Below are 22878 nucleotides of genomic sequence, written 5' to 3'. Positions count from 1 at the left end.
ATATAGTCTGATGCTTTCCAACACCCACTAAGGAGGAGGCTTCCGGAAATAAGTGGGTAGCCAGCCCTGATGTTAACAAAGCACACAGCTCCCTACTATGAGGGTGCTGTGGCTTAGAAACTGGGCATATCATTAAGTGAAGGGAGCAGCCCACTTAAAGTCATGCTTAGGGCAGGGTTGGCAAGGCTGGGGCACATTCTGCCAAGTACTCATTGTGTTTTGGGTCTCCCCATGATGAGTGGTAGCCTTCTATGGAAGGATGTTGGAAACATCCTAATGGATACTGGGTGCTTGGTGCTTGGTGCTTGCCTGGTTGCATTCAGATGTGCTATTTTATTGGTCAGTGCTTAAAAAATTTCTCTAACAATATGGCCTAGATTGAACCGTAAGCCCTGCACTTGCTCCACCTTGATTGGGTGTATTCCTTGGCCTCTCTGTAATTTGTTTTTTTCATTATAAAATAGTGAGACTATAGGGATGTAGAGATTGCTCAGCAGTTAAAGGCATCAAGCCTGAGGGCCTGAAATTGATTCCCAGGACCCACATGCCAAAAGGAGAGAACTAACTAACTCTTGTAAGTTGCCCTCTGATTTTCACACAAGTGCTTTATTAGTGTGTATCCACCTCAAATAAATGAACAAAAAGGAATATAATAGACCATACTTCATAGGGAGGTTGTATATTAGATTTGTAAAATATATTAATACTTATAGAGCATTAAATAAGATAATATATTTAAGGTATTAATTAAACTAATATATAAAGTATTAAATAATCTAACATACAGCAGTTGCAATAATATCAGACACATAGTATTTCATGCCTGTTTTTAGTTACTGTTATTATGTACATATGTGAGCAGATGCATATATAGAGACACTCTTAACTAATGAGGCAGAATAAAAAACTAGAAGCCACTTCCCAAAGCACTGGGCAACTCTGAGAAGGGGAAAGGGAACAGGGGCTTAAATGACAGGGATGCTGCCCACATGTGGACAAGGGTAAAGGAGACACGGAAGCATCTGGGTTACTCCAGAAGAGAAACTGTCCACATGAGCGAAGGTGCAGAGGCAAGCCTGGCAGCAGTGTGTGCATGTGTGTATGATTTGCATCAAGACTGCAGGGCTCACTGGAGAGGATTCGGCCAAAGAACTCGGAGGAGAAGCTTGAGGGGATGTAGTCCTCAAACCAGAGAGTAGCAGGTGAATTTGATTCCACTCTGAAGATTTTTATGGGCTCATAAAACTGTATATTGTGGGCTTGTAAAGCATCAATTCAACCCACAGCATAGGATTAACAAGATACAACAGAAGCAAGGTCCCAGGAAATAAATAGCACATTCACTGTATTTGTCTGTCTCTGTTCATCTTTCTGTTACTTGTCTCTCATACTCAGGCCCCAAGAGCTTTGAGATGAGAGTGGCAGAAAGCCCAGGAAACCAGCATGTAACATGTTGGGCACACTATTGTACAGCTGGCCTGTATCCCATGACCACTGGAGACCTGTCAGCCTGAGCAGAGAAGCAGAATCAGAGGGTTTTGGTGGACTCGGGATTTTGGTTTCTCTGACTCCTCTGACTCAAGACCCTTGCCTAATCCACTTTGGAAGTATGGGAATTCAGTGTAATAGTCATTGTGAGATGCAGAGTCTGGGCCCACTATAAGTTCCAAATGCCCTGTGTGCACAGAGCAGCCAAAATGGTTTCTATTGTATGGATTCTCAGGCAGTGTCTGTCCTGGAGGTTTCGAGTTGGGGAAATAATTTATTCAAAGCCCACTCCTGCCTCTCCATGCCTAGGATAAGCATTGAGCCTAGAGGATGCGAGAAGGAACCCCGCAGACAGGTGCACTGGCTTCCAGCCTTCCTTCTACTCTGTGGTCCTTACCCTTTGCTCTTCCAATCCCCATAAGGCAGGTGTTTCCCACATTCTTCAAAGCTCATGGAGATGCAGTGTGTGAGGTACCCAGGTGGAACCTGGCCCTCCTCAGATCTTCAGCCACTACTTAGCTTCTCTCCTTCATTTGTTCATAAGAGCGACTTTCAAAGAAAGCATGTATCTTGCTCACCAGAGTTCTGGCTGTTCTTTGAAGTTCGAAACCAAAGTCTTTCTTATATCTCAGACTTGGGACCAGTTTTACATGTTAGCTTGATATCAAGGTGGAGTTGCTGAGCTCTCTTCTAACAGAGGGTTTATTTGCAGCCTCCATACTCCACAGCAGGTAGGAATTGACAGACTGAGTTCCTCACCACAGAGGTTTATAGAGCACCCCTGTGTACATGCCAGGTCTGGGTACTGGGCAAGGATTGGTGGGTGGGGCAGAGCCCTTTCTTAAGACTCACAGGCTGACTTCAGGGCAGACAAAAGAACCAACAGTGGCCATCCTGCTGGGTGTGTGCTGCAGTTGATGAGGACACAGGAACTGTGGTCCCCAGCAGCTTTACATCTGCTTCTGCACAGAGGAGTCAGAACCAGGCTCTCACTGCATGACTCAGAAGGATCTTTCAGATCAAGTCTGAGATAGTCAGTTCTGCAAGACAAGGATATTGGATGGGAAAGAGTATGACACTTTAAAAAACAAAACAAAAAACAAAAGCATAAAACACTGTTACTGTCAATTTAAGAGTTCTCAGATAAGGAAACCTATCCTGTGAGAATTCTTGAATATCAAATGATCAACAGGACCCCCGACAAGTCTTCTTTTTTCTAGGAGTCTTCCCATCCTCCACATGAGCATCCCTTCCAGTTCCACAATCCTTGATGCACAGTGTGTTGCTCACAGCCTGCAAGCCAGTGTGAAGCCAGCTTGGCTCCCAGTCTATTTATCTTATCTCCTATTTATATTTGGAAGCCTGCTTCTTCATCTGTTAGAACTGCCTGCATTGCACGCCCTGGAAATGTCTCTGTTTACCTTGATGTGCCGTGAGCACGATCCAGGGTTATTAATAAAACAGGGGAGTTTCCCAGCTACTAGGGCTAAAGAACTGCTGTAAAATCGAAGGCTGCAGTGGGGGGCTCTAGTTTCCTTAGTGAGGACACCCATACTCTCCATAGGTCCCATCTGACCCTAGGGACCTGGGTGCAGGAAGGGACATTGAACCAACCTGCCTGGAAACACTGCCCCGTTTTACCCTCTCCTTCTTGAGATGGTAGAACTCACATTTTTGTACATCCCAGAGACAGCAAACAGAAAACATTTTGGTCATTCATTCTGTCTTAGCATAAACAAAACAAAACAGCAACCACTATCCTATCAAAATAACTGTTTCCACTATCTCCTAGAAAGCCCGGTTTGCCCATGACAGGCTGTCTTCCCATGTGGTGTCTCCACCATTGTGTACCATATCAAATGGCAGTTACCCCTTTATCTAAGTTTGCCATGATAAATTACAACCAAATGCAACTTGGGGAAAATGGGTTATTTAGCTTCAACATCCTGATAATGGCCCATCATTGAAGAAAACCAAGGCAGGTTCACAAGCAGGCAGGAACTTGAGGCAGGAACTCAAGCAGGGATTATGGGAAAAGACTGTTACTGCCTTGCTCATGCTTGCTCAGCTTTCAGTTATTTCTTTTCTTTGACATCATAATGTGCCACCCAGGGCCACCTGCTCAGGGGTGGCACAGTGAACTAAACCCTCCCACTTCAATCACTAATCAAGATGATACCCTGTAGACCTGCCTACACAGGACAATCTGAGGGAGGTCAATTGAGGTGCCTCTTCCCAGATGACTCTAGCCTCTGTCAAGGTGACAAAAAACAGCATCCCCCTTCACAGGGGTGTGAACTTTTGTTTGTCAGTCTCTATAACCCCCTTCTCTCTCTCCCCCTACCCCTCCCCTCCCCTTTCACCTCTACATGCTCTATATGGGGAAGTGAGCTGGCATCCCTAGACCTGCATGTGATTTGGTTTCTCATGATAACATAACTATGCATATTATTGATACACAGTCCCAAGCTTACAGTTATTCAGAGTAAGAATTTTGAGATTGCACAAGAGTGACACGATTGGTGGAAAACATTCTTGAAATGGTGAGGATTCATTTCTCAACAGGCTAAGGATAAACCATGATACTGGGCAGTGACTCAAGGAGCAGTCAGCCACACAATCAAAGGGGGAAACAACCACTACTCCACAGTGCATTGTTTCTAGGCTAGAGTGGTCAGTAGAGTCAGGTGTACTAAGTGCATTTGTATGTGTGCATGTACAGATGGTACATGTGTGTTTGCATGGGCCTATGCACATATGTATGCATATTTTGAGTGTGTGTGTGTGTGTGTGTACGAGAGGTCAACTACTTCGGGTATCTTCCTCCTTTGTTCTCCTATTTATTTTTTAAGATAGGCTCTTCACTGAGCCTAGAGCTCATAAATTTGGCTAGCCTGGCTGGCAATGAACTCCAGGGATCTGCCTGTCTCTGCCTCTCCTCCCCCCAGTTGCTGGGCTTACAGATGCACACCACTGTGTCTGGCTTTATGTGGGTACCAAGGATCAGAGCTGCAGGTCTTCATGTCTCACCCCTGGCACTTTACCAACATGGTCACTTCCCCAAACCCTTAAGTGCATTTTTTGACCCAGTCACATTTTTAACTTACAGTGGGCTTATGAGTTCTGACCCCATTATGAAGAAAGAGTCTATACACACTGTGGAAACCTTACCAACCTTTCCAAGATCCCCGTCCCTATGTATACCCTCATTCTGACATCACTGCAGCCTGCTAAGGAGGGAGTGGCCATTCCCATTTCTCAACTCCAGGAACCAAGTGAAAGAACGAAATGACTGTCCTGTGTCGTGGATTCAGAGAGTCTCACTTGGCCATGGCTCTGCAGAGTGGGCAGAGTGTGGCTGAAGAGGCAGCAGGTGCCCATGCTAATGTCTGCTAAGTTATACTTGCTGTGGAGCCCTGTGCAGAGACCTGCCCCCCCCCCCTTGGGAGCTCAGTTTCTTCCCACTATAAAGTGAGGTTACTGCCCTAAATCAGAGCTTCTTAATGTGAGTGTATGGCCGGGAAGAAAATAACTGAAAGTTAGCATTTTCTCCCATTGCAAATATAGGCAATAAACCACAATAGCATTAGCAGTTTCGGGGACTTTGTTACCAGGAAGAATCAGATATTTTTGTATCCCATTATAGTTATTGGAGATGCCTCAAAATATCATTTGCACTCATCACTACCTCAAGGTTATGATAGTTATTAGACAAGCTGTTAGATCTTGTTATGACTTAGAAAAGAAATAAAAATATAACAATCACAAATTTCTCATTTTAACATTTTGATAACTATTTCAATATAATTGGTTTCCTTTGTAATCCGATTGGTTTTTATTTTATGCATTTAAAACGTTTTTTTCTTTCTTTTCTGGGAAGAATGTCTATATGTTTCAAGGATCTGCCAAAGGGGTTTGTGGGACTCCAGAGGTAAGACCTTGCTGTGTCACTGCAGGACCCCAGGTTCCACCAGACCCAGGTGCTCACTCAACAGCCTCCCCTCCCCCCCCCCCCACCCAGCCCCATCTGCTTCCACACCTGAGGCAGCTGCAGAGGTGCTCCCTTGGGCCCCATGCAGCTTGGATGGCACTCAATTTCATCAGACCAGTGCCTTCTGGTCTACAGTCTAAGGGAGGCTGATGCTGTCAGAGGCATATGGGTTGAGTGGGAGGAAGGATGTGGAGGCTCTAGGCCCAAACAGGTCTTTTGAGATAAACAGCATCTAGTGCTCAAATATCTTGGTTTTATCCCTCACAACTGACATCCTCCTCACCCCTGTTCCTCTGCCCCTCATGGGGCATCACAGACCCAGGGAGTTTGGCTGTTTGTTTTTGTTTTATAGGAAAAGGCATGGGGAGGGCCAGAGTCCAGAGCTACAAAGGATAAGATGTAGGAGGAAAGAAAGGATGGTGAACCAATCACACACACACACACACACCAGGAAACAGAACTGCTCACAGGCTGGAAGAGGCAGTTTGCTAAAATCACAAGGCACTGTAGAACTTGTGATGAGAGCATACCAGAAGTTGAGGGGAGAGATGACTATGGCTTCATGTAGGGTTACAAGTGCAGGAAGAAGTGGAGAGAAGTAGACCGAAGCTGGGAGAGCCTGAGAAGCGCTGAAGGATAGATAGCTAGTGGACGGAAACAGAGCTCAAGGAGCTAGGAAGACCTAGGTACTCCACTTGCTGATGTGGAGACCAACCAAGGGAGGCTCTCTGGTGAGAGACTGTGAGGTGTGAACTGCTGCCGTGTAGAATTTGAGGGTAATAGGTGGTTCCTAGCATCAAGACAATTGTCTCTCTTTCAGGCTAATCACCCTGTAGTTGAGAAAACATATCACCCTCCCATGCTTCCATAGCAACTATTAAACTAGGGAAGTAAAGCCCACATTAGGGGTTTAGTGTGGTGGTTACTGCAAATATGAAGTAGAAACAGCAGATACACTGTGTGAGCTGTCCGTGGCCCCAGGTGGTCTCTGGCAGTGGTTATGTCCCCAGGAATCTCAGGGAATCCCACTACAAAGAGGCACCTCTGGTGCATTTCCCACTGAAGGGATGAAATTTGGAGTCCATAACAAGTCTGCCAGTGGTGATGCTAGTCTGTTTTCTTGCCTGTTAGAAAACACTTTTGTCTCTAGCCCTTGAGATGGTGTCACACAATGACATCATTGGATAGACTTCACATAGTCAGTTTTCAGGATTGTCTCTGTGGCCCATGGTCAGCCCTGCAAGCTCTCTGAGCACTAGTTTCTTAAGTCAGAAGAAGAAGTGGTAAGGTCTCTAGCTCATTAGGACCATTAAAGTTGAAGCTCAGTTAATTTATGTAAAGTTAATGTAATAATTCACCTGACCAGGTGCATGGTTGGTGGGTACTTAGTAATGGTGACCTCTGTGAAGAGGTGAGGACGGGTTAGGCTAGGAGCCCTCAGCTGGATCAGCTGTGGCTCTGGACATGTCTGTCTCAGCCTCTCTCCATCCTAACCCCACCATTCAGGATGTCTTCCCCACAGCCATCAAGGAGCTCAAGAACAAACTGGGCCCTGTGCATTCATCTGACTGTGCTGGAGAGATGGCTCAGAGATTAATAGCAGTGCTTGCTCTTCCAGAGGTCCTGAATTCAATTCCCAGCAATCACATGGTGGCTTACAATCATCTATAAATATAATCTGATGCCCTCTTCTGGCATGCAGGTGTACATGAAGATAGAGCACTCATATACATTAAATAAATAATAAATCTTTTTAAAGACAGAAACAAAAACAAAATCCTTGACTGTGTTCTCACTGGTAGAATCAGAGGCCTGAACGTCATCCTTCCTAGTCCACATGTTTTGCTGCTCTCCTGGAGACTCGGCATCGTCTTGGGGGGTTGGGGGGAGAGTTGAGCGGGGGCTTGTTGGGAGCATATGGGGAGAGTTGGAGGGGAAATTAGGAGGTGGTTATGATCATATTTCATTGCATACCTCAATTAAAATCTCAAAAATAAGTAATTTTTTAAAGTTACTATTTGGATGCTGATGAGGCCCATGATCTTAATGTTTTTCTCAGTCACCAGTTCCTTTCTATGTGTGGTCCAGAGATGGGGACTGGCAACCGTATGTCAAAGGAAGGGTGAGCATGAAATTGCTGGGTGGAGAAGTTGCTCTTCCAAGCAAGGCTCACTTGCTTGAATTGTTAAAATTAGAAATTGTTCTATTGTTCTATTGTTCTGTGGGTCTAGTTGAAAAGATTGGTGGCATCCTACAATATCTTGTATGATTAGTAGACCTCTCGTGTTTTTAGATAAATAATAAAAGCCATTATTTCTGTAGCAAACTCCCTTTGAAAATGATGGAATGTAGGACATCCCAATGGAGTGCCTGAAGCTGGGGCAGCTGTCTGGAGGACCTCGCTAGTCCCTGGAAAGCTGGTTAATGTTCTAAGGTTTCATTATTGGCCATGCCAGGCCATGGGGAGTTGTTTGGTGCTGAGGGTTAAGACCTTTTGTCTACAGTATCATTTTTTTTTCATCCTAAATTGCTTCCATCACCCTGAGCACACACACAAGATGAGATCTAAATGAGAAGGAGTGAGAAAGGACAGGACCTTTGATTCTAAAATGCCCAGGAGAAAGCTCAAGTGAGCACGTTTTGATACCCTAATCAGCAACAAAAGTCCAGGGGGTAAAAATCCAAGCCCCAGCAATGATGACCTGGGAAATCACTGCCCATCATCTTCAGGGAGAACTTCCTCACTCAGACATCTGGTGGCAAGGTTTAGCTTAGATCAACGATGTTTCTTCAAAGCATTTACATCTGAAGAGTGGACATTCAGATCTCACACAATATGTTTGAGCCTTGGGACTCCTGGAGCCTCCTGAGTAAAGGACTATGGAAGCTTCCAGAAGGCTCAGTTTATGCCTTCTTCAGCCCTACTATGCTAAGTTATCAGGGATGAAACCACTCAGGTCTGGCATCCACCCTGATATAAGGGTGACTCAGAGAACGTCTCTGCCTTCCTGGTAGGTGGGTAGGTTCAGGTGCTTTATCTTCAATACCATTAGAGAGATTACTGTGACCAACTGCCTTCTATTCCATTCCTACCCCTCACAAATTGGCACAGGACATCTCTGTGATCTAGCTATGATTTCCCCTTCACATCCTTGCTTCTCACTGGAACTGGAAGGCTTTTGGGAACTCAGTGAGTTCCTGAGACCCTGCCTAACCCTATCGCAATCACCCCACCATCTGGATTGGCATTTTAATGCTGATTAGCCTGGGTTCTAAATCCTGGTCCTAGAGGGGTGTGGTTGCATACTCCTTCAGTCTCAGCATTCGAGAGGCTATAGGAAGAAGGTCCCATGTTCTCAGGCTATAGATTTGACCCTGTCTGAAACAAACAGAAAGAAGCTAATAAACATAAACAAAATCTTGGCTCTATTACTCATTGTATACTTTTAGGCAATTTTGTGGGCCTTTCAGTATCCTTGTTTCATCTGTAAAATAAGGAAATAACAGCACCTAACTCATGAAATTGTAAATGAAGATTAAATGGAGTGATATTTATAGAGCATTTAGGACAGTGCATGGCCCACTTGGGCTGCTCTGACCATGCAACTAGAACAAGTTGCCTGTAGTATCATAGGCAGGCCTGAACAAGGAAAGCCAGAGCTTTTACCTGGTGCCTGAAGCTATGAAAGGCAGATCCCTGGCCAGCAACGCACTGGGCTTTGGGAAGTTTCAGGCAGATGGGAGCAGGGAGAAAAGGAATGGTACTGCCCTGGAAGTATGGTGGCAGGATCTTAAGGGATCCTAAAAAGAGAGGCACCAGAGGAAGAGGCTGAACCATACTGTTGGCAACTCAGGCTGCAGTCATAATTATGTTTACCAACTTTGTCAGATATGTTATTGTTTCAATACAACTTTATTTCTTTTCCTGTTGCTGTGATAAAATGGAACTTAAGAGAACAGGGGTTTGTTTCAATTCATAGTTCAAGGTACGTTCCATCATGGCAGGGACCATAAGGCAGCAGGAGTTTGAAGCAACCAGTCATATCATACCTACACTTTCAGAGAATGGTGAAGGCAAGTTAAAACTCAGCTCACTTTCTCCATCTTATCCAGTCCAGAGGACCACACCCAGGGAATGGACTAGCCCTCAATTAAGATGAATTTTCCCCACAGGTGTGCTCAGAGGCCCATATCCCAGGTAATTCTAGGACTTCCAAGTTAATTAATTCCCCACCTGACTTTTTATTTCCATCTCTGGGACCCCGTAGGAGAGTGGATGTGGAGTGAGTTGAGTTTCAGTAATTTTGGTGACTGAATGTTGAACTGAAGACGAGGTAGGCTAGGGGAGCAGAGGAGCGATGTGGAGATGCAGCCAGAGGAGAGCCGAGCCTCTCTTCCCTATGTCTGCTTCTCCCGATTTAACTCAGAAAAATAACCTAAGAGCAACTGTTCATAAATATGTGTCTTGCTCTATAGAAAGAAAAACTCATCAAATCAATAATTCCAGTCATGCAAATTTATTTTTGAATATGGGAGGGAGGAAGGTAAATTTGATGTAATTACTATATCATTTGACTTAAAATTAAGTCCATTGAAGAAACATTTATTAAATGTGGGCACAGAGGGTAGAGAAACACTGGAGCTGCCAAAAGGCTTGTGATGCCGATCTAGCCTTCCTGGCACCCCCAGTTCTGGGATTCTAGTTTCCAGGGCCAAGGCTATGAATTGTATGTGTGAGAAAGAATATGATAGTCCCTCATGGTTACTGTAAGTCAGAACCTAGCATTTGATACAAACTTGTTTCTTCCCTCATCTTTTTCGGTCATTATTAAAATCTGGAAGAACCAAGTATGATGGTACAGACCAGTAGTGCTAGGGAAGTGACAGACAGACAGACAGACAGACAGGACACTCAGCAGTGCTGTTTCCAGCTTCTAGAAAGAAACTTGAGAGGCTCGAGGATGCCCCTTGGGCTTCAGATTTTACTTTGGGGGTACTCAGTCACAGGTAAAAATATTCTTCAGACCGGGCAGTAGTGGTGCACGCCCTTAATCCCAGCACTTGGGAGGCAGAGACAGGCGGATTTCTGAGTTCAAGGCCAGCCTGGTATACAAAGTGAGTTCTAGGACAGCCAGGACTACACAGAGAAACCCTGTCTCGAAAAAAAAAATATTCAAACTTGTGGAAAGAGAATTGCAGTAGACTGTATGAACATAGTAGGTAGGAGGTCATGCAAAAATCCACGTGAGACACAATGGTGGCATGGTGGAATTGTGGAAGTCCTCAGGAGAGAGAAAATGAACAGACTTAAGGTATATTTGGAGATAGAATTAATACACAGTGGTGAATAATTGTTCAGGGCCAGTGTGACATGCAGGATAGTGTCAAAACAGCTGCTGGGACTCTGGTGGAAACCATCAGAAGACAGTGATGTGACTGAACAAGATGGAGAAAAGCTAACAACAACAGCAGCTGCAACAGTAATAATAAAGAGAAAGACAAATGGCAAATCTTTTTGTACCAGTACAAAGAGTCTAGCGCCTACTTAGAAATGAGTAAAGGGCAGAGAGCATGTTGATTCCTCAACCACTTGCTAAGGCTAGGAAAACATGTTTACATTGAAGATACAAAGATTAAGATGCCATGGCATCTGGCATCGTGTGCCTACCTCATCGACAAGATAAAGCAGGATCCTGATGTTTACTATTGAGGAGAGCAAGAGGAGCTGGCATGCTCGCAGTGCTGGTAGAGACGATGCACTCTTTTATGAGAGGCACTTACACATTTTCAAACTTATGTAGCTTAAGTACATAATCAAACTGCCACGTGAGAAATATGGATGAGATATTAATTAGTGAAAATTGTATACATCCATCAGTGGGGAATTAATTACCTACCTACATAACCATTATAGAAAATGCTTTCTTAGTAAGTTAAAAACATATTAAAGTCAGCATCCGTGGTTGCGACCCTGCTTTGTAAACCATCATAATATGTGACATGTCTGTATCTGTTTCTCCAGATTCTCAAAGAAAGGCTGAAGGGGCCTGCATCCAAATCGATACTGCTAGAGTAGTACGTTTTAAAAATATTTAGTGTATTCTGGTTCTTTAGAAGAGAAAGCAATCTATGGGTGCAATAATTGTAATGTTGATGACTGTAATAATTGACCAATTCCAATTCAGATTGGTGGGCAAATGATTCCAGAGAGAGACTTTGCTAGATCGGGAGGGACTAATCAAGCCAAGTCTTCTTGAGGGAGTGAGGTCTGCACCAAGGCAGGCTAAGCCACTTCTACAGGCCCTTTCGCCTATTTACTCTCTCCTCATAAAAAATTTATAGCAATTAATTTTAACGAATGACAGGAAGTGGGAACTTAGAATTCTAACAAGGCCACGCCACAGCCACATTGGCCAGAGTCCAGTGCAGCCTCCTGGTAGCTGCAGTTTTGTCCTCATTTCCCGAGACAGTGGAGCCCTAGGTATTATGTGACTGGCCCTTTTTATTCCCTTGGTTACTATCTTGGATCTTTGAATAAAGAATCACTTTCAGTCACATTTTCTGAGGCCTGGAAGCTTCTTACTGAAGTGCCCTTTTCGGGAGCTTAACTAGCTATTGATAGGATCTCGTCACTTTGTGGAAACGCTGATGATGTTACAGAATGGGCTGAACCTGCCTTGATTTGCAAATAGAACTTAATTAGTGGCCAAATGCCAAGGATTTATAGATTGGAGCTCTGAGGACAGGTTGCAAGGGAGGGAATGACTATATTCACAGAGCACTGGGTTGGGGATGGCAAGTCCTGGCTCCTTCAGCTGAGAGCTGTGTGACCTTGGGAAACCTTTGTAACATATAACAAAGGGTAAAGTGCTCTTGTTACTTTACCTTTGAAATGTGATATCTCTTAGTTCTGTGGCTGCATAATAGCCAGGGACCAAATGCCAGCATCCCCAAGTTTAGTTAAAGAAATTGCTAAGAGGTGGCATGCTAGATGGATTTTAGACTTCAAACGTTACCTATTCTAATGAGATATGGGCAGATGTGTTACACAGACAACACCTAGACCTGGAAGTCCATAGACATTTTGTGTGTAGAATGACCACTATGATGAACTCTTTGCATTGTTAGCAACCCTTTTTTAATTATGGACTCGAACCTCATCGCAAGGTTGCTTTTTAATGAACCACAGAGAGAAGGGCAAGAAATAAAGACCTGCAGGTACTTCTTTTAAAACTCCTTTAAAAATGAAGTTAAGAGCCAGGGAGATAGCTCAGTAGGTAACGTCACCTGTCACTAAATCAACGTCTTGAGCTTCATTCCCGAATGTACAGGGTGGAAGGAGAGATGCAATACCCACGAGCTGTCCCCTGACCTCCACATGCGCACTGTAATGTGCTCCACCCCACTCCCATCCTCCCCACAAGCACATAAAATAGAAAGCTAAAATGTAAAGCAGCAAAATATTAAGACATGAAGTAAAGCAAAAAATAAAAAAGTAAGTAAGTAATGGTATAAATGACACATTGATACGACTAAACTGTGCAGTGGCACCCAGTGACTGCAGTGGGCTTAAGAGGGATTGCCAACCAGGCGGAACTAGTCTTAGCAGCTGTGAAAATTTCCCAGTGTGGTTATGAGGACCTGGGAGAACATCTGTAGGTCGTGTCTCCTCGACATCTGGATAGCAGCCACTTACAGATACTCCTTTCTAATTAGAAACAAGAAGAGAGGCCTGTGATCCAATGGGTCCATTAGATTTTATGTACCATTGTCCTGCCCTGAAAGATGGTAAAGTATATATATGCCTGGGAGAAAAATTATTGTAAGAACGATGCTCAGATGGAACTGGAGAGATGGCTCAATTGTTAGAAGCTATGCCATCCTCTTCTAGAGGACCCCATTTCAGTTGTTAGTACCTGTGTTGCATATCCTACAACCACCTGTAAGTCTGTCTCCAAGAGGCTTGATGGCTGCTTCTGACCTCCAAGGGCACTTCACACACAAACACACACACACACACACAGAGTATTCACTCATACAAATGACACACACAAATACACCGATAAAATTAAATTTCTTTAAAGATTTATTTATATCATATTTTATTTATATAAGACACTGTAGCTGTCTTCAGACACACCAGAAGAGGGCATAAGACTCCATTACAGATGGTTGTGAGCTACCATGTGGTTGCTGGGAATTGAACTCAGGATCTCTGGAGAAGCAGCCAGGGCTCTTAATCACTGAGTCATCTCTCTAGCACCCTTAAGTATTTTTTTTTAAATGACAGTGTGTGAGAGCCATGGCAGTTCTCTTTATACTCTTTCTTCTAGTGTCCCTAACAATCTAAGTTGACATCTCTGAATATCAAAAGTGTGTACCCGGATGACTGGAAGGCTGAATTTTCTATACGGAGATAGAAGTACTGCTGGTGTCCCTGTTTGACACAGAACCATCATTGAGTGTGTGTGTGTGTGTGTGTGTGTGTGTGTGTGTGTGTGTGTGTGTGAATAATTCCCTCATGACCTCTGATCACCAGGAACATCCTCTGTTCCATGGTGAGTAGGTGGCAGACAATATTAGGTGTCAAAGCTGTGATGCCTGTGAGCACAGAGAACACTCAGAGTTCATTGTGGTTGTCTTCTTGTTTTTCAGATGGACAGTCTGAGGCTGAGAGAGGGCTAGTGATTTCTCGGACACTTGGGCAGTAGGTAAGTTATGACTGAATTGGGCCTGAAACAAAACATACGTCTGGTTGTCAGAACTTAGCTTCTGCAACCACGTGCACCCCAGGCTCCAGGCTTGTCTGTTTTGTGCAATTTGAGTAAGGAAATGCACAGAGCCGCTTTGAAGCATTTGGATATTAACTGGGTTGTTGTTTCTGTTTCATCATCATGATCTGCTTGAATCATTGTGAAGATCTCTTAGGCTCTCTTTAGTGTCAGGCCTTTCCTCAGGATAGTAGGACTGTTTAGAACCTGGCTGGTGTGACACTCCTGCTCGGACACCTCTGTAGACCTGAGTGTGTAATCAGGAGTCAGAGGATCTGTGTGTGCTCAGACCCTGAAACAACCCATTCTATGACTTCCAGATATGAACTCGGATGTATTCGCTATAACTAATTCCTTTAAACTGTTTTTCATCAGAATATTAGGCTCTGTGCTGGGCACACAAAATGACAAGTTAATACAGAATAGGATATGCCTCCAATATATAAACACCTCCTCCGATCATTATTGCTTCATGGAAACTTCTAACACCCACTTTGGAGTTCACGGTTGTAGTGCTTTTCCGATTAAGTCACATTGTAAGACAGAACACCATTGGCTAATGTTATTTGACATAGGTAGTAAACCTATAAACAAGACAGTGCCATGGATGCGAGCCTGAGATGTGAACTAATCCCAAAGTCTTTCTGGTCTCAATGAACTTCCTTCCCTCCAGGGGTTTTATCTCATGGATGGGAACCCTAAAAAAAAATTGAAATGGACATTTTTAACTTATTCCTCAGCAGTAAGAATGTATCTGGGGAAAATGGAAAGTAAGACAGGTTAATCCCAGATAGGGATATTTTTTTTTGCATAGATTTTGTTTTGTTTTGTTTTTGTTTGTTTGTTGGTTGGTTGCTTTTTGGCAGAAAGCTAAAAGTTGTGAGTTCTGGGCAAGCCAGTAACAAGAGGAAAAACCTACCCAGTGCCAGGGACAAGACTGTTTCCAAGTGGCTGAGAGTTAGCATATCAGAGAGATTCTGCCAAGGGCTGTGGGGACATTCCCCTTGTAGTGCAGTGACCCTGCTGAAGCTGGCTGCTTCCTAAAGCTCAATGGTCTGGACACTAAAGCAAGCACTTAGCTCCTGCCTTTGCAGAACCTTGCCTCAGGCACTGCATGGAGAATGGGACGGATTAGAGGCCGGGCTGTTTGTTTATATGGAGAACACTTCTTGTAGTTGAAGCTCTTGGGCTCTTTCAAAGTCTGGAATTTCAAAGGGTGCATGAATAACCTCAGGCCTAACCTGTGTTTCTATTTGAGTGTGCATTGGGGCTGGCTGGTGGTCCTATTTAATTGAGGAGACATGCTTTGTGGATTATGATGGTAAGGGAGGGAGGGAGCAAGGGAGGGAGAGAGGGGAGAGAGGGACTGAGAGAAAAAAAACACCTTTGAGAGAGGGGGAGGGTGAGCACAACGCTTAGAAAGCAATTCTTACAAGGGAATTTCTCTATCTCCAGATTCAAGTTTTTAGCAGGACCCAGAAATGGGCTTTTAAAAGATTTACTTTAATTTTTAATTCATGTGTCCGTATTAGTGTAAGCCACATGCATACAGGCACCAGCCTCCATTGGATTCCCTGATAGTTGGTGTGACAGGCAGACAGGTGTTTATGGTCTTCCAATGTGGGTGTTTGGGCCCTCTGGAAGAGCAGTAAGCACTATTACCATTGAGCCATCCCTCCAGCCTCCAGAGTGGCTCTTAACAAGCCTTCTGGACCTCTCAGATGACAGTGGGAGGCCAGCTGTCCCTTCATCCTGACTAGAATTACCCAGATCTCTCTTACCTTCTTCTTCAGAGTCAACTACAGACTCTTGCTTCTTGTACTGATCTCTCTGTGACAGGCACCCTCCCAGCCTTAGCAGTACCCCCTCCCTTCAGGGCTGCGATCTTTCCCTCCACCTGTCTCCCTCAGCACTAACTAACAGCACAGGTGACCACCTGGCCTGACAGATGATAGCTGCCATGCTCTTGGAACCTCATCCCTGTGTTTCATGTTGTCCCAGCAAGAATCTTTGGGGTCTTTGTTCAGCAGTTGCTCTGAGCTGGGAATTCAGGGACATCTTTCTTTCTCTGCAGGTCACATTCAGCTGCAGACAGCCAGCAGGGCAAGGCCTTTCCTTGCCAGGTAGGGTTTCCCTTCATCCCACACAGGACAAGGGGAAGGCTTGTTGAAAGGCAGGCTTGGCTCTATATTGCAAGCACTCTGCCAGGTCTCCTGAGTAGAGCCTGTTCCCAGAGCGATTATCTTTCCTGCATGAGAAGCAGGTGCTTGGTGACAGGAAGCAAGGCAGGCTTAGCAACAGACTTATCAGGCTCTCTACAAGAATGTCGTTCCTGTAAACAGGTCTGAGTCTGTGTTGTTTTGTTCCTCTCACCTGCTCAGTTGTGGGGCTGGCGCACTCTAATTTGCACGGCTGTGCTGCAGAGGTAATCAGTCTCTGCAATGTAAAGTTCTGTCTGCAATACTCCTGTTTATCCCCCACAGTACTCTGAAAGGGGCCAGGCCAGACAGGTTGTGGTCTCCAGAGTCTTCTCTGGAGAGTGTGTGTGTGTGTGTGTGTGTGTGTGTGTGTGTGTGTGTGTGTGTGTTCCTGCGTTTAATGCTATTTAATCTCTTTGCACAGGCTATTGCATAGTGGTTTTGAAAGTGAACCTTGTATATGGCTGCCTAAGCAAGGGGATAGAGATGTGTTGGAATCAGATAAAACTGTCTATTCCTTATATTGATCCTTCCAAGAAGGAGGCAGCTTCCCCTCACTTACTGTGCAACCCCTTCTCCGTCCAAGGCTGTGATCTCTCCTCCTGTCTTGTTCACAATGGACAAAGCTGGTGTCTAAACTGACAAGATAGCTGCTGTGTGCCTGGATCCTTAGCCCCTGGTGTCTCATGTTGCTCTAGCAGGAAACTTTGGCGTCTTTATTCACATGGTGGGTCTATTTCTTTCAGCCTCAGTTTCTTCATTTTTTTTAAATGAAGGGCGGACCATAGGGCAGATTGCTGATAATGCTGAAGGTACACCTGACAGACATGTAATAACTATAATTAGTATTTGTCATCGGAGCAGAAGTAGTAGAGATGTCAGTATCGATAATGCATCATTTTTATAGAACTTTATATTCTCCAAGGTTCTCTTATGTCTGATTCTGTCAACAAACCCACAAAAGAAACAAGATGAGGACCATTGTCCTGCCTGGAGATAAGGAGACAGAGAGAGATGATTCGAGGTTTTTGCTTCCAGCTGCTGGATGCCTGGATAGAGCCAGCAAGAGCCTTGTAGCCATAATGTGGAGGTAGAGAATAGGAACCTGGGGTGCCTAGGGGAGCCTAGAGGCCTAGCTTTTCCTAAAGCTCCAACCACCTCTCTCTCCTTCCTTCTTTATCATTTTCTTCATTCTGGAGGTCTATCCTATTTATTTGAAGCATTCTGCCTGATTCTTGTCAACTGCTTCATCTATGGGTCTAGCTGCTCATTCCTGTGGCTGACATCCTTGACCTACAATGGTCTCCACACCAGAAAGGCCTCACATTCTGGTAGCTTGTTGCCTGCCTTCAGATTTCCCAGACACTCAGTCCAGGGCTGGGAGAGCACAGCCACTCAGTGTCAGCTTTCCATATATCCCTGAATGCTCCTACTTTCAAGGCTTATCCTGCCCTCTAGCCAATTGACATCCATTAGTATATACAAGACCCTCTGGTGACATATTAAGTATAATGTGTTTTCTAACTTTTGTCAAGATGAGATAAATCAGTTTCAACAAAGTTAGTATACATGGCCAAGATTGCACAATTTTGCAATAATGCTGGACTTTGGATCCAGGTGTTCAGACTAGAAGCCATAAGCACTTACTTTATATGAAGCCTGTAGTATATAATACCTAGTCTAAATGGGGTGACCCTGACTAGTGCTGGTTCTTTAAGAAATAATGCAGCATCCTAACCATTGGCTCTATGTGGTCTTCTTCCATTGGCTGGTGAGGTTCCCTCAGGTAGCAACCAGAAGCCCCAGCCCCAGCCCCGGCCCCAACCCTGGCCCCGACCCCAACCCCAGCCAGGCATAGGGTCTACAGCAGCTGAGGGATATGGGATGAAATAGTCAACAGTATTAGCAATAAGTTATTGAGTGTGTTAACAGTACACAGCACTAAAGCTTTTACATGCTGCTTAAGGATGAGGTGAGCCCAGAGAATTGCGAGGTGAGGTGATTTCATTGTGCAGCCCTCAAAATTCAGACTCTTCTAAACAGCACAGGGTTTGCTCACTCCATATGGCCTCTTAATGCAATCAGACGTATAATTAGCATAGATATGTGAGTCTAGTGCTGATATAACATGGCAAACTTACGAAAGTGTTTGTAGTAAGTAGAGGTATACGCTAAAAGAGTAACCTAAGAAAACATGCTAAATCAATGAACTTAAAGTAGCTTGCTATCACTAGAGAGTAGTGTTTACTGCAGGCAATGTACATGCTACGCTTTCATACCTCTAGCAGTGCAATAAATTGTTTACATTAGCATCACTATAATCATATGAATAACACATTGAACTCCACCATAGTAATGACGTGACCACAAGGCAGTAAAAGTTCTATCAGCTCAGTTATAATCTCAGCAGGTTGCTATTGCATACGTGATCTGTTATTGACCAAAACATCCCTGGGTGACATATGACTGTATTATTTTGTTTAATTTCTGCAGCAACCTCTATAATAGATGCTGTAGTCATAAAGACAATGGCTCAAGTACCTTGCATCCCTTTCCCAGGTTGCATGACTGAACAGTATCAGACTCAAGAAGGAATCTGGGTTAACGGACATAAGAGCTGGCATTCAGTGGATGTCTTGCCCTACTGAGTGAGATGTTCTTGTTTTCTTAAGTTATAGACACAGCTGGTAGCCATGGCTGTATCTGTGAATTCCTAAGAAACTGTCGCTCAAATCTAGTGCTTGATAACTTAAAGCAGTGTTTTCATCCAGCCAGGGCAAAGCTGGAAAAGCCAGCTGAGAGGCCGTGTCTTGTATGAAATATTATATGAAGAGCCAGCTGAGAGGCCATGTCATGTATGAAATATTATATGAAGAAGAGCCACTAATAAAACCGACGTACAGTGGTTGTTCCAGGGGTCAGATCTCATTTGTAACATATGAGTAGGACAAGGTAGCAACAAGAGACGCAATCTAAGCACATAGAGAATAGTGGGGAAATTTGCAGCCACGGGGTGTGTGCGTGTGTGCGCCTGTGCGTGTGCGTGTGCGTGTGCGTGTGTGTGTGTGTGTGTGTGTGTGTGTGTGTGTGTTCCCTTTTAGAATCTGGAAATTTCTCTACAGCCAAGTCATTGGTAAGTGAGGCCAAGGGAAGGGAGGCAGGCAAATCTTGATGCATTGCTCTCAAGGGACCACCTTCCCTTTCCTGTACCTTCTCACAAGACCCCATGGGTCTGTGATGGGTTTCATCATATGGAGTTTCATCTTATGCAAGCCGGCGAAATGGTCCTCCAGCCTCATTGCAGCAAGATAATTGACCCCTTGTGACTTTGTCCAAGAGGTAGTAGGAGCATGTATTCGTATAAAGTCAAGCAGCAGGGAAACTGATCTGAGTCAGGAAGGAGGGGCTTAGAGAGGCTCAAGGGGCTACTGGAATGTGACTAGGTTTCTGATGGAATTCATTAAGCTGCCAAGGTTCCCTCTTGTGGCCTGATTCTGGGCTATGTTCAGAGTCTTGGAGACAGCAGTGGCAAAGGTGACTTCCTATATAAGTGCCAGAGCAGGGGCACCTGTTTGGGGAATGGAAAGGTGACCAGAGTGACTATGTGATGACCAATGAGCTATAGTATTGCAGACTTGCCTTTGAATGGAATCAGAGCATTGCTCTCCTGGTGGCTGTCCCTGTGCAGCGAAGGAAGAGACCATTCCTGTGCTGCATCCACGTTCTGCAGAGTGTCATTAGGGGTCTGCAGTCCTCTGTGGGACTTCCATAGAACACAAGCAGAAAATTATCTTTTGACACCTAGGCCTCAGCTATTGGTTCTCTTCTCTTTATGTATATGGTATGTTTCTATAATGCTGGGGCAGATGTTCAGCTGGGACACCCAAACGCCCATGGCACTGCTGTTCTGCAGCCCAGACCCATTCTCATGCTCTGTTCTGACTGTCCAATGCTCACATACAACACTTGGTAAATACTTGGCATTTGACTTCTGTTTGTGAGCTGTCCTTTGTGCAGAGCCAAAGGGACTGGCTCATGCCAGTTGCTTCTCATAAGTTCAATAGGACAATGACTAGTCATCGAGCCTTTGCTGCTGGACATAACTAACTATGCATGTGTGCTGACAAGTGCTCCTTCTGCTTACCAGTTCACCCCAGGGTTACAGAGTCACTGGGAAGTCACCAATTCACATGGGTACATGGAGCTGGTGGATTTGTCTGTAGCCCAATCTTCCCATTCAATCAAAACCACAAGTGTCACTGCAGTGGCAGACCAGGGAGCTAGATCTGTCTCTGCTGCCTCTCCAGTGAACAGGTGACATCACACTGTATCACACGACTCTGAGACTTATCCTGTAGAGCAGGTGAGAGCAGCTCTCTCAAGAGAGTGAATCGTGAAGCTTCTCAGACAGAAGCCCTCCTGAGTGTCCCTTATTCATTCTGTTCTAAAAAGGCAAAAAGTGAAAGGAATGACAGAAGAAATGTTCTATAGAGGTAAATATATGCACTGAGAATGTGGGTAGACCAGGGTTTCTGTGCAGGCTCTGCTCCTTACTTAGATGTTTGACCTTAGGGAAAGGGGTGAATCTCAATTTCCAGGTCTATGGAATGGGAATTATGAGAGACATGGCTTTTAACATGTGCCACGTGTGCCCAGCAGAATTTAAGCACGTAGATGGCAATCCTTGCTGTGATAGGTAGCATGATTGTCTCTTCTTCCTACAGATGAGGAAACTGAGGCACAGATGATCGGCCAACTTCTTTAAAGTCACATGAGCAAATGGCAGAGCCAGATGCAGGGTGGCAGAAGCCATAGTCAATCTGTGTGCTTCTCTGGCTCTATGTGGGGCTGCGTAGAGATTATAGAGGACACTCCTGGGTAAAGGACTAGACCTGGGCTCCCTATAAGCTGGTTCTATCTACTTGTTCTGTGTCTGTCAGAAACAGGGAGCATTTCCATTTGCACCTTTTGTGTTCTCAGTACTGTACTCTTAAGTTTTATGTCTACTATTTCCTTTTACTATCACACCACACATTCTTCCTTCTTTGTCCTGATTAAGTCATGCAGGTGAGTGAGCAGCAGGTTACTCAGTCTTCTCAGTAGTGAGCTCCCCATTGATCGAGGAGTTCAAGCAGGAGCAAGATGGCCTTTGTTCAGCATGTAGCAGGGACTTAGATATTGAACTGCGACACTGTCTTCCATCTGAACTATGCTATTCAGTACTTGAATCAGGATGCGAATACAACCAAAACTCTGGGGCCCCATGATAACATAAAGAGAGCCAGTACAGAGTCCCTTGAGTTAATGCCCATGTCTTTCAAGACACTTTCCTAAAAGGCATCAGAAGCAAGAAACTCAGAGTTCAGCCGGGGCTTTGCAATAAAAGTGCTGTGTGATGTGAGAATTGTTTAACCTGTCTGTGCCATTTATTCAAAGGAGCTCATGATACCCTTGTTTCACTGTGCCTATAATGTTATAAGTTGATGTTTACTGCATCATGTTGAGAGTCAGGGAAATGTATTCTTAAGACCCCCAATGGCATCATTGACCTTTGATGATCCCCAAAACTAAACTGTGCACAAGAGCTATCTCACAGTCAGAGGCTAGGAAAAGGAATGTCTGAAATGAGAGGAAAATAGCCAAGCCAGCAAAAATTTACCTCTGATATCAGCAAAGGAGAAGAAAGAATGGTGAACTTATCTTTGAGCCTCCTTGACACCTAGGGAAAAAGAAAGCTGATGTGTTGTTTTCATTGACTAACACGGAGTGCCTGTTGAGGAATAAGCAAATACAGATGACAAGCTATTAGCCAGGCACAGAGACATTGCGCTTATGCAGGGATAGCAGTACATGATGGATTGAGTGTGGTTACTCTGACTGGGTCTGGGACAGATTTCCTTGTGGAAAGTTGATATGGGTGTTCCTGAAACCAACCACTGAAAGTGAGAAGGTGGAGGACAAGGTGGAGGGAGCGGTGGTGATGGTGAACTGCAATACAGTCAGAGCAGTTCTTCTGTTGACCCCATTGCAAATCAAGGAACTGAGATGCTTCTTCTGATATGTCCTATCGCATCTAGTACAGTTTAACTTATTTACTGCCACTGTAGTGACAGCTGCAGCTACCTTCAGGTGACCACTCTCTTGAGCTGAAGGCCATTTCTAGAAAGGAGCTCAACTGAGGAGCCAACAGTAACTGTCCCTGCTGATGGAGAAGCCTTGGTTCCTTGTATACAGCAGGCAGCTGCCGTTCTTTCCAGCCAGCCCTCTGTAGACACCTCTGGTTAACACTATGTCCTTTACTACTGTGTCTCAATGAAGTCTCAGAACTTTCCCACATGCAGTGCTCTGGATAAATGCACTCAATCGCTGGAATCCACTCACGAGAAGAAACTTATTTGTTCCTTTTGCCCTCTCCATCTATAGGGGACAT

General features: G+C 44.6%; 1 protein-coding gene across 3 annotated transcripts in view; it reads left to right on the top strand.

Moving 5' to 3' along the window:
- Tenm4 (teneurin transmembrane protein 4) overlaps window positions 1-22878 on the top strand; it is a 725631-nt gene that overhangs the window by 149872 nt on the left and 552881 nt on the right. For all 3 annotated transcript variants that reach the window (XM_028770606.1, XM_028770607.1, XM_028770604.1), the window contains exon 2: window positions 14135-14190. The gene's annotated coding sequence lies outside the window, so the exon portion shown is untranslated. The remainder of the gene's footprint in view (window positions 1-14134; window positions 14191-22878) is intronic.

This window comes from Grammomys surdaster, unplaced genomic scaffold (assembly GCF_004785775.1).
Source record: "Grammomys surdaster isolate TR1022 unplaced genomic scaffold, NIH_TR_1.0 203, whole genome shotgun sequence".
Lineage (NCBI taxonomy): Eukaryota > Metazoa > Chordata > Mammalia > Rodentia > Muridae > Grammomys > Grammomys surdaster.
This window is presented reverse-complemented; position numbering and strand designations above follow the sequence as displayed.